The sequence below is a fragment of the Ptychodera flava genome, chromosome 11, assembly GCF_041260155.1.
Source record: "Ptychodera flava strain L36383 chromosome 11, AS_Pfla_20210202, whole genome shotgun sequence".
NCBI classification, from domain to species: Eukaryota; Metazoa; Hemichordata; class Enteropneusta; family Ptychoderidae; genus Ptychodera; species Ptychodera flava.
This window is the reverse complement of record NC_091938.1, coordinates 35269166-35275139: the sequence shown is the minus strand read 5'-3', so window position 1 is coordinate 35275139 and position 5974 is coordinate 35269166. Positions and strand designations below refer to the sequence as shown.

Here is a 5974-nt window from a genome sequence, read left to right as displayed (position 1 = left end):
GCATAATCTTATACTCGCGGACGCTCCAGATGAATTGCAACTACTCAACACTGTCGTTCATATTAATTAGTAAGGGTTTAGGTGATAGAGGATTGACCTGACTGTGATAAATAGGATCATGCCAGATACATTATATCCACAGTGAAACGACCAGCAAAAATATTTTAAAAATTGCGGCATTTAATTGGTATAAAAGAAAAGAAGTAGGAATCCCTCTTATCTTGTCTTGATTGTTGAGTATTAATACACTTTGATTTCAGAGGACAGTAATCAAAACGAGCTCATTCTCACATGCAATGAAAACAATGAATGAACATGGACCACAAGAAAATAAGGCTGTGCGGATGATGACGTTTACGAGTTTGGGGTTTACTCTGAGGAAAATGCAAGACATCCCTTTGTTGATCTGACTGAGCGACGAAAATCCTTCAGGTTGGTTTGTGCACTTGATGTCATGTATTGGTGAAAAATCAATGACAAAGTAGATAATTGTAGAGGTTGCACAAAGATTAAGGCATGGGCAGTTAAATTAAATATGATCGATCGTCTTGATTATGTAGTGTTGTATATATTCAGAGTAGGAATTTTCACTTTTATTACATGATACCTAGCGGACAGTACCATTAATTAGGGGTGCCTCGTGGGTTTAAAGGGCTGAACATAGCCGATAGACAGCACGTTTGCCAAGTAAACTATGTACTAGTTCAATATTAAAGTCATGTTTTGTCTTCTCAACACTCTTCACTAAGTTCAAAAAATCTGTTTAAATAAATGTGTTTGCCTTAGTTGTACTAAGTTGTACTACTGAATGTGGTACTAGCTCCATGAATGTGTGAAGTGGGGTGCAAAATGGCAAAAGACATCACAGGGCAATAAAATTTGCATGCAGTGAATATGCTTTTTACATCTTCAGAAATAAATGTGGCAAATTTTTCAATAGGTGGTCTTGCAGTAAATGGAAAGAAACAAACTGTCCAATGGAGATGTAACCACTGCCACATGCGCTCAACTGCTAGTCGCCCTTCCATTTAGCACGCATATTCAGCCTCTCACAACTGTCAGCCACCCCTAAAAAATAATGGTACAGTCCGCTTGGTACTTCTGTGGCAACATACTTGACAAGGCCCAATATGTTGATCATATATTTGTGTGTTATAAATAATCGTATATGTATGTTCATTTCAAAAAAAAATTTGAGTTGTCTTCCATGTTATTGCTATATAATATGTCACATTAATTGCAACTTTGTAACTTGTACATCATAGGACTGGATGACAGACAATGAATGGCTAGATGTGAATGATGTCATCTTGCATTCTATACCAAATGAAATATGTGTCCCACAATAGGTTGAACCAAACCTAACAAGGATGAAGGTTGACGATGTCATTAAAACCATCTCTACCCTTTATGATAAAGGCAAAGTAAGTGCAATGATATTGATTTTGAAAGTGAAAGAAATTACTGAAACATATAGGAGTTTGAATGTGCCATCACCTCAAACTGCAATAGAACTGCAGGCACGGTCACTTTCAGTAATCAAGAGCTCCAATGATTGATCTTTATGTACAGAATTACTTGAGATATAAAAGGACTAATGTACAGATGCTCATCTGTGGTGGACTTTGTGATCACAAGCCTATCAAGGGATAATCTATAGAGGCTTTAGGGGCCTGAGTATCAAGTTTTAATGCCAACAACAATTTCTTATACTCCTACAAGCATCTTGAGGTACACTTAGTATCGCTACTGTGTCATAATCATTGTGTCATCTTTTATCTATAATGTTTGATTAATTTTTGGGTGTGGTTTTGATTTGTGTATCCACTGCAGTTTCTTGTTGTAGTACTCCCTGCTTATGAAAAGTCCAGGACAGCCATACGTAGACAGTCAGCATTGTCATTGTTTAAAATTGAATTAATTCCAGACTAGAAATCATTTGTCATCAATAAAAAATGGTCTTCATCCACAAGCACATACAGAAAATAATTGCCAACCATAATTATTTTGTTATTCAAGCAAGCTGTCGGGAGTAGAACAGGAAACTGCAGTAGATACAGAGAAGAAAACTTGATTGGCCAAAAGGCACATTCAATGTCCCTTTTATATACATAGACACACACAGACACACAGACACACAGATATGTTTTACACACTGAAGATTTCTGAACTTTACAGAATATATATATTCTATAGAGTTCAGAAATCTTCACACACACACACACAAAAACGTTTTACACACTGAATATTTCTGAACTTTACAGAATATATATATTCTTGAGTTCAGAAATCTTCAGTGTGTAAAATATATATATATATATATATATATATATATATATATATATATATTGAATTTATATATCACCTTGTCTTACCACAGTCACAGGAGGATGTCACCCTGCTTTCAAAAGTTTGAATGAAGGGGGGAGGGGAACGAGCATCCACCTTTTGACATGGCAAAAAATAATCTAACTCCTAGCCTCCAAAGCCAAAGAAAGTGACCAGTCTCTAAGTTTATGGTTAATACTGTATGTAAAATATGCCAGCTCTGATAATGTTGAGTTGCAAATACTGAATTCCACTGTATTTTATCGTGACTTTCTCCAGCCATTTCAATCTTTGAATTCCACTGTTTTTCAGAATTAAATTCAATAGTGATTGTGTCTATATTTCATTCTCTCAACTGTATACATCAAAGAAAGCAGGGTATAATTGAGTCTAAACAACAACTCTGGGAAACCACATCAGGGTCAAAGAGTCTTGAGAGGTTATCAAAGTGGTAGTCCCTTTAATTTCTTACCTGTGTTCTCTCATGATAATTCATGTTGAGTGCCATCTTTGTGCAGTTCTGTGACCTCAGACAGCTTATTAACTGTTCACTAGACTCTTTGGAATAAGTGTTTGAAAAACTACACATTGTTTCAAGCACAAACCTTGGTACCTTTTTAGCCTTTTGACCGTCAAAAAGATTTTCATGTTTTGCCTAAACCCGATTGAACAATGAAGAAGTGTTATGAGTACGTGATAAAGAGGGTCTATGAAATATGTATAATCATGTGATGATTTGAACAGGAACTACTTTTGCAATAACTTAATTAACTATTGACACATAATATGTACTTAGATATATAGAAATACATGTATGCAGCTGAGGAACACAAATATTGAATTTCTCTCAATAGACTTGGGTGTCACAAACCACAAATATGATAGTTCTGGACGTACTGAAATATCATTGACTAAATACATTTTACACATTGTAGGCTGCAATGCAGTCAATATAATCAGAACATAATACTACAACTTAATTGTTTAACTTCCACTAATGTTGTCCAAAATTTATTTAATACAGATCACTGATGAGGAGAAATTTATCTGGCAGACCTATATTGAAGAGTTGCACATGATTTTTGTTCAACCATCATACAAAACATGGTTGATGAATGACTTCAAGCGATGGCGTTATGAATGCAGAAGACTTCTGTAACAGATGATAACAGATGATGAAGAACAAAGGATAAGGAAACTATATAAGAATCATGAAAAGATGAAGACATTGTCTAAGGTATGAGGAATAAGATACGTCTTGTGATATTCTAATGGCCCAAGCACATCAAGGATGGAGAAAGGCAACTTTATGAGCAACTAAACAAGTTGACCATCCCAAGTCTAGTGACATGCAGGTGGAATTTATTTGTTATGTTGCTAGACACAGTACTAACATCAGGACTCTGAACACATTTTGTTTGTATTGCCATCAAAACTCAGACTTTCTAGATCATACACAGAATGCATAGACATACAACAATGCTAATATAGGCAAAAATGCTCCAATTATGCATATTATATACATACATATATTATTAATATTATTCAACCTTCAGCCAGCAACAGGGTTGGTGAAAAATGGCAGACGGAGTGGGGGCCCAAATCAAAATTATGAATGCCAAAGGCATTTCATCAAAGTCTCCTACATGTTCAAGTATGCGTACAAATTAAACTACTCAACCAGCAATGTTAATTTGTGTTAATTTACTGTACACGTCTGGTCCTAACCATTTTTCATGTTTGACAGATAAAGATCAAAATTGTGAAGAAAACAAAAATTGATTGATAAACAGTCAGTTGTACATATTCTTTTTATACTCTTCCGAAAATTTGTAAATAGGGGATTATGCTGACAATTTAATACAACTTGCATGTAAATTACGGAGACTCCTGGTCTGAAAATTATTTTTTTTTTACATAAAAACAATACATCTGACATTGTCCTTGTGACCAACCAAAATGTATACAAGATAATTTCATCATCCTTTCATTCCATGTAGTTTTGCAGGTCAAAAACACAGCAGTTTTCCAGAATATTTTTTTCCTAATTAGTGCAGAATACATTTGACAAAACCATCTCAGAGATCATGAACTGTTAGTTTTAACTTGATAGATTCAACTTGAAATCATCCTGGATAGCAGAAATGTAAGCTCTCATCTATCTGTGCATGACTTTCTCTGCTACCTGGTTTCACTTTAGGCTAAAATATGAACCAAAAAAGGTACGATCATTTCAGTCTTCTTGGCAAAATGGAAATTCAGCTTTAAGAACTATTGTGGTGGCAAGTACAGGTTCAGGATGTTGAACTGAGATGGGGAAGTTCTATTTTATATATTAATAGAAGGATATGTCCCTAAAAAGCGCAGAAAAAGTTACTATGATGATTTTGTTATATCTATTTTATCTTACAGAATGATGAAGAATAATGAAGGCTAAAAAAGTAGTGTCACATTCAAGTTGGTATTCAGTCTACCACAGAAGCCCTCATTTAGAGATGATCTGGTTCCAGCGATTTGATTGGACCTTTCGCAGTAACAATCACTCTTGTGCCTTTTTCGGGGATGTTCTAGCTTTATCACATCAATGAAATATCATCACGGATCTCTATTAAAACTCATGTGTATTCAGTCTCAAATATCAGAAATATTTGTGCAATTATGTGTCAGCTATACATGTAATGCTGGTGTTGGGAAATTCTTACATGTCAATGGTAGACACTCATTAATAATATCACATGACATACTTTGACGATGGCCATTGGTTGACTGTTCCCTACGGTGATGTAAGACAACATCCTCAATGACCAGATAAGTGTCACTTTAGTAGTGCTGTGCTGGAAGTGTGCTGTTCATCGTCATGTAGGCAATCGTTTTCAACAGTGTATGTTTTTCTGATCAGTTTACAAACTGTGAAAGATGTGTGTATTTCATTTAGTATGTGATCACTGTTAGGTTCATGCTATATAGCCTCGAGTGCCATCAGCTGATTTCAGTTGAATTTCAACCATTTTCATGGAGGTCAAATCACAAAATGTACTTCCAAGGTATTTTAAACATGAATATTCTATCTTGGTTTTCTATGTTATCACTTTTAATGACACAAGAAACTACCGTACATATTTGAGCATAACCTCCTCCCTTTCTATAAGCCCCTCTACTACTAAGGTCACATCTGACAAAATGAATGTAGACTTGCTATAAATACAAGGAGAATGGCTGTTTTAAAGATATTTTTGACATCATTGAACAACTTTTTTGAGGATGATTTTCTCGTGAACTTAATAAAATTAAAAATTAAAACCAATCAATGCATCAGTATTCTATTTTTCTTGTGTGTATGAGACTGGAGTATGTTTGACTTGATTGCAAACATATTCATATTCAATTTAAACTAAATTCTGGCAACGAAACTTAAGAAGTGACTTTTGCAAATTTAGTACTTGAGCTATCATGGTCTAGAAAAGATTTTGAAGTCACTGTTTAATCTGAAGCCAAAAACACAAAATTGCACACACAGGGGCTTTGTGTTTTTTGAAAAAAAATCATGTGATTAATCAGAATGAATGCCAAGAAATCATAGTGATTAATCAAGAGTAAATGCATATGATTAAAAAAGTGTTGGGAAAAAATCATGTGATTTATTATT

At 34.6% G+C, this 5974-nt stretch overlaps 1 long non-coding RNA gene across 1 annotated transcript; it reads left to right on the top strand.

The window, feature by feature from the left end:
• Window positions 1-341: 341 nt before the first annotated feature.
• LOC139143134 (uncharacterized) lies at window positions 342-5600 on the top strand. Its single transcript, XR_011554541.1, has 3 exons — window positions 342-432; window positions 3353-3565; window positions 4741-5600. It is a non-coding gene; the product is annotated as an uncharacterized lncRNA (long non-coding RNA).
• Window positions 5601-5974: the final 374 nt, after the last annotated feature.